Raw genomic sequence first — 14,652 nt, 5'->3', positions numbered from 1 at the left:
CTGGCGATGTAGAGGTGAATCCAGGCCCTGCAGTGCCTAGCTCCACTCCTATTCCCCAGGCGCTCTCTTTTGATGACTTCTGTAACCGTAATAGCCTTGGTTTCATGCATGTTAACATTAGAAGCCTCCTCCCTAAGTTTGTTCTATTCACTGTTTTAGCACACTCTGCCAACCCGGATGTTCTAGCTGTGTCTGAATCCTGGCTTAGGAAGACCACCAAAAATTCTGAAATTTTAATTCCAAATTACAACATTTTCAGACAAGATAGAACTGCCAAAGTGGGCGGTGTTGCAATCTACTGCAAAGATAGCCTGCAGAGTTCTGTCCTACTATCCAGGTCTGTACCCAAACAATTTGAACTTCTACTTTTAAAAATCCACCTCTCTAAAAACAAGTCTCTCACCGTTGCCGCCTGCTATAGACCACCCTCTGCCCCCAGCTGTGCTCTGGACACCATATGTGAACTGATTGCCCCCCATTTATCTTCAGAGGTCGTGCTGCTAGGCGACCTAAACTGGAACATGCTTAACACCCCAGCCATCCTACAATCTAAACTTGATGCCCTCAATCTCACACAAATTATCAATGAACCTACCAGGTACCCCCCCAAAGCCTTAAACACGGGCACCCTCATAGATATCATCCTAACCAACTTCCCCTCTAAATACACCTCTACTGTCTTCAACCAAGATCTCAGCGATCACTGCCTCATTGCCTGCATCCGTAATGGGTCAGCGGTCAAACGACCTCCACTCATCACTGTAAAACGCTCCCTGAAACACTTCAGCGAGCAGGCCTTTCTAATCGACCTGGCCGGGGTATCCTGGAAGGATATTGATGTCATCCCGTCAGTAGAGGATGCCTGGATATTTTTTTTAAATGCCTTCCTAACCATCTTAAATAAACATGCCCCATTCAAGAAATTTAGAACCAGGAACAGATATAGCCCTTGGTTCTCCCCAGACCTGACTGCCCTTAACCAACACAAAAACATCCTATGGCGTTCTGCATTAGCATCGAACAGCCCCTGTGATATGCAGCTGTTCAGGGAAGCTAGAAACCGTTATACACAGGCAGTTAGAAAAGCCAAGGCTAGCTTTTTCAAGCAGAAATTTGCTTCCTGCAACACTAACTCAAAAAAGTTCTGGGACACTGTAAAGCCCATGGAGAATAAGAACACCTCCTCCCAGCTGCCCACTGCACTGAAGATAGGAAACACTGTCACCACTGATAAATCCACCATAATTGAGAATTTCAATAAGCATTTTTCTACGGCTGGCCATGCTTTCCACCTGGCTACTCCTACCCCGGTCAACAGCACTGCACCCCCAACAGCAACTCGCCCAAGCCTTCCCCATTTCTCCTTCTCCCAAATCCATTCAGCTGATGTTCTGAAAGAGCTGAAAAATCTGGACCCCTACAAATCAGCCGGGCTAGACAATCTGGACCCTTTCTTTCTAAAATGATCTGCCACCCCTATTATTAGCCTGTTCAACCTCTCTTTCGTGTCGTCTGAGATTCCCAAAGATTGGAAAGCAGCTGCGGTCATCCCCCTCTTCAAAGGGGGGGGACACTCTTGACCCAAACTGCTACAGACCTATATCTATCCTACCATGCCTTTCTAAGGTCTTCGAAAGCCAAGTCAACAAACAGATTACCGACCATTTCGAATCTCACCATACCTTCTCTGCTATGCAATCTGGTTTCAGAGCTGGTCATGGGTGCACCTCAGCCACGCTCAAGGTCCTAAACGATATCTTAACCGCCATCGATAAGAAACATTACTGTGCAGCCGTATTCATTGATCTGGCCAAGGCTTTCAACTCTGTCAATCACCACATCCTCATCGGCAGACTCGACAGCCTTGGTTTCTCAAATGATTGCCTCGCCTGGTTCACCAACTACTTCTCTGATAGAGTTCAGTGTGTCAAATCAGAAGGTCTGCTGTCCGGACCTCTGGCAGTCTCTATGGGGTGCCACAGGGTTCAATTCTTGGACCGACTCTCTTCTCTGTATACATCAATGAGGTCGCTCTTGCTGCTGGTGAGTCCCTGATCCACCTCTACGCAGACGACACCATTCTGTATACTTCCGGCCCTTCTTTGGACACTGTTAACAACCCTCCAGGCAAGCTTCAATGCCATACAACTCTCCTTCCGTGGCCTCCAATTGCTCTTAAATACAAGTAAAACTAAATGCATGCTCTTCAACCGATCGCTACCTGCACCTACCCGCCTGTCCAACATCACTACTCTGGACGGCTCTGACTTAGAATACGTGGACAACTACAAATACTTAGGTGTCTGGTTAGACTGTAAACTCTCCTTCCAGACCCATATCAAACATCTCCAATCCAAAGTTAAATCTAGAATTGGCTTCCTATTTCGCAACAAAGCATCCTTCACTCATGCTGCCAAACATACCCTTGTAAAACTGACCATCCTACCAATCCTCGGCTTTGGCGATGTAATTTACAAAATAGCCTCCAATATCCTACTCAACAAATTGGATGCAGTCTATCACAGTGCAATCCGTTTTGTCACCAAAGCCCCATATACTACCCACCATTGCAACCTGTACGCTCTCGTTGGCTGGCCCTCGCTTCATACTCGTCGCCAAACCCACTGGCTCCATGTCATCTACAAGATCCTGCTAGGTAAAGTCCCCCTTATCTCAGCTCGCTGGTCACCATAGCATCTCCCACGCTCCAGCAGGTATATCTCTCTAGTCACCCCCAAAACCAATTCTTTCTTTTGCCGCCTCTCCTTCCAGTTCTCTGCTGCCAATGACTGGAACGAACTACAAAAATCTCTGAAACTGGAAACACTTATCTCCCTCACTAGCTTTAAGCACCAACTGTCAGAGCATCTTACAGATTACTGCACCTGTACATAGCCCACCTATAATTTAGCCCAAACAACTACCTCTTTCCCAACTGTATTTAATTTATTTATTTTGCTCCTTTGCACCCCATTATTTTTATTTTTACTTTGCACATTCTTCCATTGCAAAACTACCATTCCAGTGTTTTACTTGCTATATTGTATTTACTTTGCCACCATGGCCTTTTTTGCCTTTACCTCCCTTCACACCTAATTTGCTCACATTGTATATAGAGTTGTTTATACTGTATTATTGACTGTATGTTTGTTTTACTCCATGTGTAACTCTGTGTCGTTGTATCTGTCGAACTGCTTTGCTTTATTTTGGCCAGGTCGCAATTGTAAATGGGAACTTGTTCTCAACTTGCCTACCTGGTTAAATAAAGGTGAAATAAATAAAATAAAAATACAAGTATCTAAGTATCTGACTGAGCAGACGTAGGCAGAAGCAGGCGGGTAAACATGAATTCAAACAGCAATTTCGTGCGCTGTTTATGACTTCAAGCCTATCAACTCCCGAGATGAGGCTGGTGTAACCGAAGTGAAATGGCTGGCTAGTTAGCGCGCGCTAATAGCGTTTCAAACGTCACTTGCCCCAAGCCTTCTAGCAGTTGTTCCCCTTGCTCTGCATGGGTAACGCTGCTTCGATGGTGGCTGTTGTCGTCGTGTTGCTGGTTCGAGCCCAGGCAGGAGCGAGGAGAGGGATGGAAGCTATACTGTTACACTGGCAATACTAAAGTGCCTATAAGAACATCTAATAGTCAAAGGTTAATGAAATACAAATGGTATAGAGGGAAATAGTCCTATAAATCCTATAATAACTACAACCTAAAACTTCTTACCTGGGAATATTGAAGACTCATGTTAAAAGGAACCACCAGCTTTCATATGTTCTCATGTTCTGAGCAAGGAACTGAAACGTTAGCTTTCTTACATAGCACATATTGCACTTTTACTTTCTTCTCCAACACTTTGTTTTTGCATTATTTAAACCAAATTGAACACGTTTCATGATTTACTTGAGGCTAAATTGATTTTATTGGTGTATTATATTAAGTTAAAATAAGTGTTCATTGTTCATTCAGTATTGTTGTAAATGTCATTATTACAAATAATAAAATTAAAAAATTGGCTTCGGCTTTTTTGGTCCTCCAATAAATCGGTCTCGGCGTTGAAAAATCATAATCGGTCGACCTCTAGAAGGAAGTCAAATCAACTCATGTCAATTCTATTCAAAAGTCAATACAATACAAGACATTCTGGTAACTTGCACCATCCCACCTGCCACAGCAGACATGGCCAGTTCCAATTACAGTAGCTGTGGGTCACTCTACACTGGAACACACATCTACAGTGTATTGCCAAAAACCTCAATACCACTCAACAACTCTGACATGTCCAATGAGCCAAACTGCTTAAAGAGTCAGTCACTCTCTCTGAAAATGATATCATAATCGAATGACTAACTTACTTTATCTTTCAAAGGAGAGATGTGACAGACTTTAACGCCGAAGTACAGTGCATTCCACTGAACACAATCATTTTCTGTCCTATATATTTACTGCTCTATTAAAACATGTGTTTTAGAATAGAACCCTAGGTGTATCTGAAACATCTGTAAATAAGATTTGATGGCGCTTTATAAACAAACACAAAGATATGTCAAATCAGCAAATACCCGAATTAAGTATACTTTCAAGTTATTGAAATGCACCATACCGGTAATGGAAAATTCAGGAAAGAAAAAAGGAAGATTATTAGGCAATCACTGTTTATTTAATCTTTCTGAGAACAGAAGATATGTTTCTGAGAGTCTTAGCTTTCAGGAATGGGGTCATAATTGCTAATTGCCCAAACCGTCCCAAGGCTGGAGCCAAATTCACAGGAAGAAGATCACAATTGCATTAGCATTTTGCCAAGGCAGCAGCTACACTTCCTGGGGTCCTAACACATTAAAGCACTTACATTACATACAAAAGAAAACAGTACAACATCATTACACCACTACATATCTACAACACAAAATGTACAATACCACCATACAACAATATGCGTGTCTGTACCTTTGTGTGTGCCTCTTCACAGTCCCCGCTGTTCCATAAGGTGTATTTTTACCTGTTGATTTTTAAAATCTGATTCTGTTGCTTGCATCAGTTACCTGATGTGGAATAGAGTTCCACGTAGTACTGTGCTCCTCCCAAAGTCTGTTCTGGACTTGGGGATTGTGAAGAGACCCTCTGGTGGCATGTCTTGTGGGGTATGCATGGGTGTCCGAGCAGTGTGCTAGTAGTTTGAACAGGCAGCTCGGTACAATTCATTTCCCCCAGTAGTTCTCTGCAGTTTTGTAAAAGTCATGGCTGAGTCATGCATGACTTGTGAACGTTGTAGAGGGAAACAGAGGGGAATCTTAGCTTTCATTTGTGGGGTCATAATAGCTAATAGCCCGAACAATTCCCACTCTAGAGCCAAATTCATAGGAAATAAACTCAACATGCCACACTGGCTTTAGAAACGGCTGGGTGCAAAGTTAAACAGCCTGTCAGCCCCTTCCGATGCGTCTGCATGGTCCTAAAGCACACTGAATCATATATATATATATATTTTACAGCAGGCAATTTGACAATTCTTCAAACATCAATAGGATCAGGGCTGAACTGTGCCACACCCTTTATCCATTTAGCTGATATCCTGTTTTTATTAAATGGATCACTAAATTTCCTTTGCAACTTTGGGTAGAAAACCGATAAATAAATAGTGTGGTCATCACAATTCAAGCCCGTCGTCCATGAAAGCTTAATTTCTCAAAGATCAAATTCTATTTCAACAAAATAACGTTTCAGGAACGCTAATCTTATCTGTTTCTAACTACAGAAACAGATATCCTATTGATTCCTGTTTACTTGCAAAAACAATAGCAGGAAGCACAAGTGACTGTCAACAAAGAGGTGGTCAGACGACGCAGATGCTAAGCTACAGGATTGTTTTGCTAGCACAGACTGGAATACATTCCGATATTCTTTCCGGTGGCATTGAGGAGTACATCACATCAGTCACTGGCTTCATCAATATGTGCATCGATGACATCATCCCCACGGTGATATTACGTACATACTAGAGGTCGACCGATTATAATTTTTCAACTCCGGTACCGATTATTGGAGGACCAAAATAGGCCGATACCGATGAATCGACCAATTATATACACACACACACAGTTGAAGTAGGAAGTTTACATACACTTAGGTTGGAGTCATAAAAACTAGTTTTTCAACCACCCCACAAATTTCTTGTTAACAAACTATAGTTTTGGCAAGTCAGTTAAGACATCTACTTTGTACACGACACAAGTAATTGTTTTAACAATTGTTTACAGACGCATTATTTCACTGTATCACAATTCCAGTGGGTCAGAAGTTTACATACACTAAGTTGACTGTGCCTTTAAACAGCTTGGAAATTCCAGAAAATGATGTCATGGCTTTAGAAACTTCTGATAGGCTAATTTACATTTTGAGTCAATTGGAGGTCTACCTGAGGATGTATTTCAAGGCCTACCATCAAACTCAGTGCCTCTTTGAGTGACATGGGAAAATCAAAAGAAATCAGCCAAGACCTCAGAAACAAATTTGTCTGGTTCATCCTTGGGAGTAAATTACAAATATCTGAAGGTGCCACGTTCATATGTACAAACAATCGTACGCAGTATAAGCACCATGGGACCACACAGCTGTCATACCGCTCGAAGGAGACGTGTTCTGTCTCCTAGAGATCAACATACTTTGGTTTGAAAAGTGCAAATCAATCCAAGATCAACAGCAAAGGACCTTGTGAGACGCTGGAGGAAATGGGTACAAAAGTATGTATATCCACAGTAAAACGAGTCCTATATCGACATAACCTGAAAGGCCGATCAGCAAAGGAAGAAGCTACTGCTCCAAAACCACCATAAAAAAGCCAGACTACGGTTTGCAACTGCACATGGGGACAAAGACCATACTTTTTGGAGAAATGTCCTCTGGTCTAATGAAACAAAAATAGAATGTTTGGCCATAATGACAATCGTTATGTTTGGAGGAAAAAGGGGGAGGCTTGCAAGCCGAAGAAAACCATCTCAACCGTGAAGCACGGGGGTGGCAGCATCATGTTGTGGGGATGCTTTGCTGCAGGAGGGACTGGTGAACTTCACAAAATAAAAACTTCCAAGTTGTGGCAAAATGGCTTACGGAAAACAAAGTCAAGGTATTGGAGTGGCCATCACAAAGCCCCGACTTCAATCCCATAGAAAATTGGTGGGCAGAACTGAAAACACGTGTGTGAGCAAGGATGCCTACAAACCTGACTCAGTTAGACCAGCTCAGTCAGGAGGAATGGGCCAAAATTCACCCAACTTATTGTGGGAAGCCATCTGAAACGTTTGACCCAAGTTAAACAATTTAAAGGCAATGCTACCAAATACTAATTGAGGGTATGTAAACATCTGACCCACTGGGAATGTGATGAAAGAAATAAAGCTGAAAGAAATAATTCTCTCTACTATTATTCTGCCATTTCACATTCTTAAAATAAAGTGGTGATCCAAACTGACCTAAGACAGGGAATATTTACTTGGAATAAATGTCAGGAATTGTGAAAAACTGTGTAAATGTATTTGGCTAGGGTGTATGTAAACTGCCGACTTCAACTATATGTATGTATGCATGTTTGTATATATATACTTGAAATAATGACAATTACAACAATGAATGATCAATGAACAATTATTTTAACTTAATATATAAAATCTATTTAGTTTCAAATAATGAAACATGCTCAATTTGGTTTAAATAATGCAAAAAGAGTGTTGGAGAAGAAAGTAAAAGTGCAATATGTGCCCCCGTAAAAAAACTAACGTTTAAGTTCCTTGCTCAGAACATATGAAAGCTGTTGGTTCAATATTCCCAGTTTTTCAATATTCCCAGTAAAGAAATATGAGGTTGCAGTTATTATATGGATTATGATGCGTCAACTATTTCTCTCTATACCGTTTGTATTTCATATACCTTTGACTATTGGATGTTCAAATAGGCACTTTAGTATTGCCAGCCTAATCTCAGGAGTTGATAGGCTTGAAGTCATAAACAGCACTGTGATCAAGCATTGCTAAGAGCTGCTGGCAAACACAGTAAAGTTTGAGTGAATACTTACGAGCCTGCTGCTGCCTACCACCGCTCAGTCAGACTGCTCTATCAAAAATTAAATCATAGACTTAATTATAATATAATAAACACAGAAATACGAGCCTTAGGTCATTAACATGCCAAATACGGAAACGATAAGTTTGAAAACAAAACATTTATTCTTTCAGTGAAATACGGAACGGTTCTAAATAATGCTGTTACATTGCACAACCTTCAATGTTATGTCATAATTATGGAAAATTAGTTCGGAATGAGCCAGGCGGCCGAAACAGTTGCATACACCCGGACTCTGTGTGCAATGAACGCAAGAGAAGTGACAATTTCCCTTGTTTATATTGCCTGCTAACATGAATTCATTTGAACTAAATATGCAGGTTTAAAAAAAAAATATGCTTCTGTGTACTGATTTTAAGAAAGGCAAAAGATGTTTATCTTAAGTCACATTGATGCACTGAATGTGCCATCTTCGCGAATGCGCCTTTGTTAAATCAGCACAGGTTTGGCGAAGCAGGCTGTGATTTGATTAATTAACAGGCACCGCATTGATTATATGCAACAAGACAAGCTAGTTAACCTAGTAATATCATCAACTATGTGTAGTTAACTAGTGATTATGTGAAGATTGATTGTTTTTTTAAGATAAGTTTAATGCTAGCTAGCAACTACCCTTGGCTCCTTGCTGCACTCGCGTAACAGGTGGTCAGCCTGCCATACAGTTTCCTCGTGGAATGCATCCAAAAATGCTGATTACCAATTGTTGAGAAAACTTGAAAATCGGCCCGAATTAAAAATCGGTCGACCTCTAGTACATACCCAAACCAAAAGCCATGGACTACAGGCAACATCCACACTGAGCTAAAGGCTAGAGCTGCCGCTTTCAAGGAGCAGGACCCTAACCCGGAAGCTTACAGTGGGGCAAAAAAGTATTTAGTCAGCCACCAACTGTGCAAGTTCTCCCACTTAAAAAGAGAGAGGCCTGGAATTTATCATAGGTACACTTCAACTATGACAGACAAAATGAGGGGGGGGGGGAATCCAGAAAATCACATTGTAGGATTTGTAATGTATTTATTTGCAAATTATGGTGGAAAATAAGTATTTGGTCAATAACAAGCTTATCTCAATACTTTGTTATATACCCTTTGTTGGCAATGACAGAGGTCAAACGTTTTCTGTAAGTCTTCACAAGGTTTTCACACACCGTTGCTGCTATTTTGGCCCATTCCTCCATGCAGATCTCCTCTAGATTTTCTATGGGGTTGAGATCTGGAGACTGGCTAGGCCACTCCATGACCTTGAAATGCTTCTTACGAAGCCACTCCTTCGTTGCCCGGGCGGTGTGTTAGGGATCATTGTCATGCTGAAAGACCCAGCCACGTTTAATCTTCAATGCACTTGCTGATTTCACGATACATGGCCCCATTCATTCTTTCCTTTACACGGATCAGTCGTCCTGGTCCCTTTGCAGAAAAACAGCCCCAAAGCATGATGTTTCCACCCCCATGCTTCACAGTAGGTATGGTGTTCTTTGGATGCAACTCAGCATTCTTTGTCCTCCAAACACAACGAGTTGAGTTTTTACCAAAAAGTTATATTTTGGTTTCATCTGACCATATGACATTCTCCCAATCTTCTTCTGGATCATCCAAATGCTCTCTAGAAAACTTCAGACGGGCCTGGACATGTACTGGCTTAAGCAGGGGGACATAGCAGGATTTGAGTCCCTGGCGGCGTAGTGTGTTACTGATGGTAGGCTTTGTTACTTTGGTCACAGCTCTCTGCAGGTCATTCACTAGGTCCCCCCGTGTGGTTCTGGGATTTTTGCTCACAGTTCTTGTGTTCATTTTGACCCCACGGGGTGAGATCTTGCGTGGAGCCCCAGATTGAGAGAGATTATCAGCGGTCTTGTATGTCTTCTATTTCCTAATAATTGCTCCCACAGTTGATTTCTTCAAACCAAGCTGCTTACCTATTGCAGATTCAGTCTTCCCAGCCTGGTGCAGGTCTACAATTTTGTTTCTGGTGTCCTTTGACAGCTCTTTGGTCTTGGCCATAGTGGAGTTTGGAGTGTGACTGTTTGTGGACAGGTATCTTTTATACTGATAACAAGTTCAAACAGGTGCCATTAATACAGGTAACAAGTGGAGGACAGAGGAGCCTCTTAAAGAAGTTACAGTCTGTGAGAGCCAGAAATCTTGCTTGTTTGTAGGTGACCAAATACTTATTTTTCACCATAATTTGCAAATAAATTCATTAAAAATCCTACAATGTGACCTTCTGGATTTATTTTCCTCATTTTGTCTGTCATAGTTGAAGTGTACCTATGATGACAATTACAGGCCTCATCTTTTTAAGTGGGAGAACTTGCACAATTAGTGGCTGACTAAATATCTTTTTGCCCCACTGTAAAAAAAAAATCCCACTATGCCCGCCGACAAATCATTAAACAGGTAAAGCGTCAATACAGGACTAAGATTGAATCGTACCACACCGGCTCTGACGCACGTCCGATGTGGCAGAGCTTGCAAACTATTACAGACTCCAAAGGGAAGCACAGCCGCAAGCTGCGCATTGATACGAGCCAACCAGACGAGCTAAATTAATTCTATGCACGCTTCGAGGCAAGTAACAAGCAGACCAACATAGTGTTCTTGGGCACAGAGACTAAGGTAACCTGCCTAAATGACTACCAACCCGTAGCACTCACATCTGTAGTCATGAAGTGCTTTGAAAGACTGGTCATGGCTCACATCAACACTATTATCCCAGAAACCCTAGACCCACCCTAAATTGCATACCGCCCCCAACAGATCCACAGATGATGCAATCTCTATTGCACTCCACACTGCCCTTTCCCACCTGGACAAATGGAACACCTATGTGAGAATGCTATTCATTGACTACAGCTCTACAGACTACAGTTCAACACCATAGTGCCCTCAAATCTCATGACTAAGCTAAGGACCCTGGGACTAAACACCTTCCTCTACAACTGGATCCTGGACTTGACAGGCCTCCCCCAGGTGGTAAGGGTAGGTAACAACATATCCGCCATGCTGATCCTCAATACGGGGGAGCGTCAGGGGTACGTGCTCAGTCCCCTCCTGTACTCCCTGTTCACTCATGACTGCATGGCACAACACAATCATTATGTTTTCCGATGACACAACAGTGGTAGGCCTGATCACCGACAACAACGAGACCGCATATAGGGAGGAGGTCAGAGACCTGGCCGTGTGGTGCCAGGACAACAACCTCTCCCTCAACATGATCAAGACAAAGGAGATGATTGTGGACTACAGGAAAAAGAGGACAGAGCACGCCCCCATTCTCATCAACAGGGCTGCAGATGAACAGGTTGAGAGCGTCAAGTTCCTTGGTGTCCACATCACCAACAAACTATCATGGTCCAGACACACCAAGACAGCCGTGAAGAGGGCACGACAAAACCTATTCCCCCTCAGGAGACTGAAAAGAGTTGTCATTCGTCCTCAGAAGGTTCTACAGCTGCACCAGTGCCTGGTACGGCAACTGCTCGGCCTCTGACCGCAAGGCACTACAGAGTGTAGCACATACCCCAGTACATCACTGGGGCCAAGCTTCCTGCCATCCAGGACCTCTATACTAGGCGGTGTCAGAGTAAGGCCCTAAAAATGGTCAAAGACTCCAGACACCCTAGTCATAGACTGTTCTCTCTCCTACTGCACAGCCAGCAGTACGTGAGCGCAAAGTCTTGGTCTAAAAGGCTTCGTAATAGCTTCTACCCCCAAGCAATAAGACTCCTGAAGAGCTAATCAAATGGCTACCCAGACTATTTGCATTGTCCCCTCCCCACACACTTTTACACTGATGCAACTCTGTTTATTATCTATGCATAGTCACTTTAACTCCACCTATATGTACATATTACCTCAATTACCTCGACAAACCTGTGTCCCTCCACTTAGACTCTGTACCGCTACCCGCTGTATATCGTCTCTCTATTGTTATTTTACTGCTGCTCTTTAATGTGTTGTTATTGTTTACTTAACCTCTTATTTTTCTTAAAACTGCATTGTTGATTAAGGGTTTGTAAGTAAGCATTTCACTAAGTTCTACTATACCTGTTGTTTTCGGCGCATGTGACAAGTAAAATTTGTTTTCGTTTTTTGGGTTAGGGTTAGGGTTATGCCACATAATATTTATTTATAGACTTATTATGCCTGTTTAAACATTTTTTAGTTACTTTTAGAAACTGACATCATCCGGAAGTACCTTTCTAAAAAAAATAGTAATTGTAAGTCAACTTTTTGGAAGGATTATAGTTCGGAATGATTATAGTTTAAGTATTCCTAGGGAGTCATTCTCCACTTTTCCTGGAACTTTTGAGTTTTAAACTTCCTGGGAAAGAAAGACTGATAGAGCACCAGAGCTGGAAGAAGGAACAAATGCAAATGTTTTACCCCCCCATCACTACTAGATTCCTAATTGCGAGGAGCAGTGATGAGCCCAGACATGACGAGGTCGGGCCAGCCCTGTCGGCACGCTAGGGCAGTCCAGGTCTGACGAGTCAATGTCAGATCGAGGCAAGCAGCTTCTGCTTTGCACTTGAATAGTCAAGACATGACAAGCCGAGCTCGGTGAAGAGGAAACTGCATTCTGGGATAGCGCATAGTGGGGCGAGACCAATGCAACTGCTCACACTGAAGCAGTCCAGACATGACTCGTCAGCTTCCTTTGTACACAGCTGCACACAACTCATTCATGATATGATGACACGCCAAGCTCTGCCATAGGCCTACTTCCTACTTGGAGTATTGCCGTAGTCAATATATCCTTTCTTAATCCATTCCTTCCTTTCTTGACATAATGTTGATATTTGACCCAAATACTGAAAACCATAGTCTGTTCCCTTTTTGTAAGCTGTTGAGTGTTATCCATGTTGCTGGCTGTGACCGACAGTGAACATACATGCATGTGGCTTTTATAAATAAAGCTTATGTGCATTGGACCATATTCTATACATATAATATATCTCCACTGTCACCATGAATAAGTCAGGTCTCATGAGAATGAAAAAGACTCAAGTTGCACTACATTCTCAAGCTTTGCTGCAAATATCGGCTAATGATGAAACACAAATGGCATCAAATGACAGTTGTCTCCAGCTTAATTAAAATCCCTGGTTTCAAAAGGTAAAGTGACAGAACGTAGCACATTTTCCTGAATGACTCTTGCTTTGCCAAATGTCTTTTCTGTGTTTAGTAACCTTTATTGATTAGATAATTGAGGGAACTACAGCATGTCACTACAACACTACCTACAGTATGTGGTAAGTAAATACTAAGGCCCTGCCCTGAAACTTTTTGAAACCAACCTACCTGCATAACTATATCTAGGCTTGACTAAGTCGACTCAGGATCCAGTCAAGCCAGAATAATTCGTATGAGAAGAGGAAATGGGGAGTGAGAGGCCGTGTCAAGCAGTATGATGCTTGTCGAAGCTAAATAAAGAATATCTGCTGTGATTTGAATGGGCCTGGCTGTCTAAAACGATCTAATTCCTGCGCTGTGGTCGCACTCAGCCCCCTATCCACCCCACCCCGGCAACAAAGCATTGATCAATATGTACTTTTCAGTGAGGTAGAACTCACTGGACCGCCTATTGGTTTTATTTCGCATTGTTACAATGTATGCGTTCACAGAACACACTAACATACGGACTTCCAATCAAAAAATAACTATGTAGACACTCTTCCTCTCCCCCTTTCTCGTCAGCCCCCCTCGAAAAATGTCCCTCCCTGCCTCCGAGCTAGTTGTGTGAATGTTCTCTGTCGCAACAAACATTATTTGAGCTCCTATGATGATAGCCATGGAACGTTACTTACTAAATAAATCACCTAGCTTCCCTCTCGGCCTTATCGCGCTCATCACAACGATGTTCGCCGTGGAATACTTTGCTATGATAATGTGTGGGACAAACCAAAAGTGCTCGTTTGTGACCAAGTAGTCGGACCTTATTTCAACTAAATGAAGCACGCTACACTGTAACTAGTGACAATTTACAGCAGAACAAAAACGAAACTCACCACGACTTCCGTTTGGTTGTGCACAATCCTGAATATTTACAGTTGTGCAATTCCTTTCTTCCTTTTTTTTCACGTTCTTAACCCCAGCCCCTGTCTTCACACCCCAGGAACCAATAGTGTGTATGTGGGGTGGGGGGCCTGGGTGATATGAACGATCTAGGACAGACCGCCAATTTGGAGGCAACAGATCGCAAGTATGTTTATGTTAACGAATGACTAGAACGGTCCCAAAAATTCCTCAATGTTCCCGAGGGTGTTTCTAACAAATTGGTGTCTCTCCGTCTTCCTTGAGCATAGGGGGCGTGAATCCCACTGTTTATTCGCTGTATCCGGGCGGGTCAGCCGTATCTTTTAGTCCGCCATGTTGTCTGCATTAAGGAGGGATGGGAAGCAGAGAATTCCCAGTCCTGGCCCCTCCTCTCCCTCCATCCATAGCGCCGGTGCGACATCTGGCGGTGAATCTGTGACATCGTCACGAAACCGAGTCAACAACAGCAGCCCTATGCAGAAGAGCAGGAGTCCGCCA

The 14,652-nt window shown here is 42.7% G+C and overlaps 1 protein-coding gene across 3 annotated transcripts in view; it reads right to left on the bottom strand.

Annotated features, from left to right (window-relative positions):
- Positions 1-14,510, bottom strand: part of LOC118389022 (receptor-type tyrosine-protein phosphatase alpha-like) — a 54,543-nt gene extending 40,033 nt beyond the window's left edge. For 2 of the 3 annotated variants that reach the window (XM_035778682.2, XM_035778685.2), the window contains exon 1: positions 14,127-14,510. The gene's annotated coding sequence lies outside the window, so the exon portion shown is untranslated. Of the gene's footprint in view, positions 1-13,925; positions 14,011-14,126 lie in introns of those variants that run through there. The other variant, XM_035778684.2, reaches the window with a different exon arrangement.
- Positions 14,511-14,652: the final 142 nt, after the last annotated feature.

This window comes from Oncorhynchus keta, chromosome 10 (assembly GCF_023373465.1).
Source record: "Oncorhynchus keta strain PuntledgeMale-10-30-2019 chromosome 10, Oket_V2, whole genome shotgun sequence".
Lineage (NCBI taxonomy): Eukaryota > Metazoa > Chordata > Actinopteri > Salmoniformes > Salmonidae > Oncorhynchus > Oncorhynchus keta.
The sequence above is the reverse complement of the archived record's forward strand: the minus strand, read 5'-3'. Positions and strand labels throughout refer to the sequence as shown.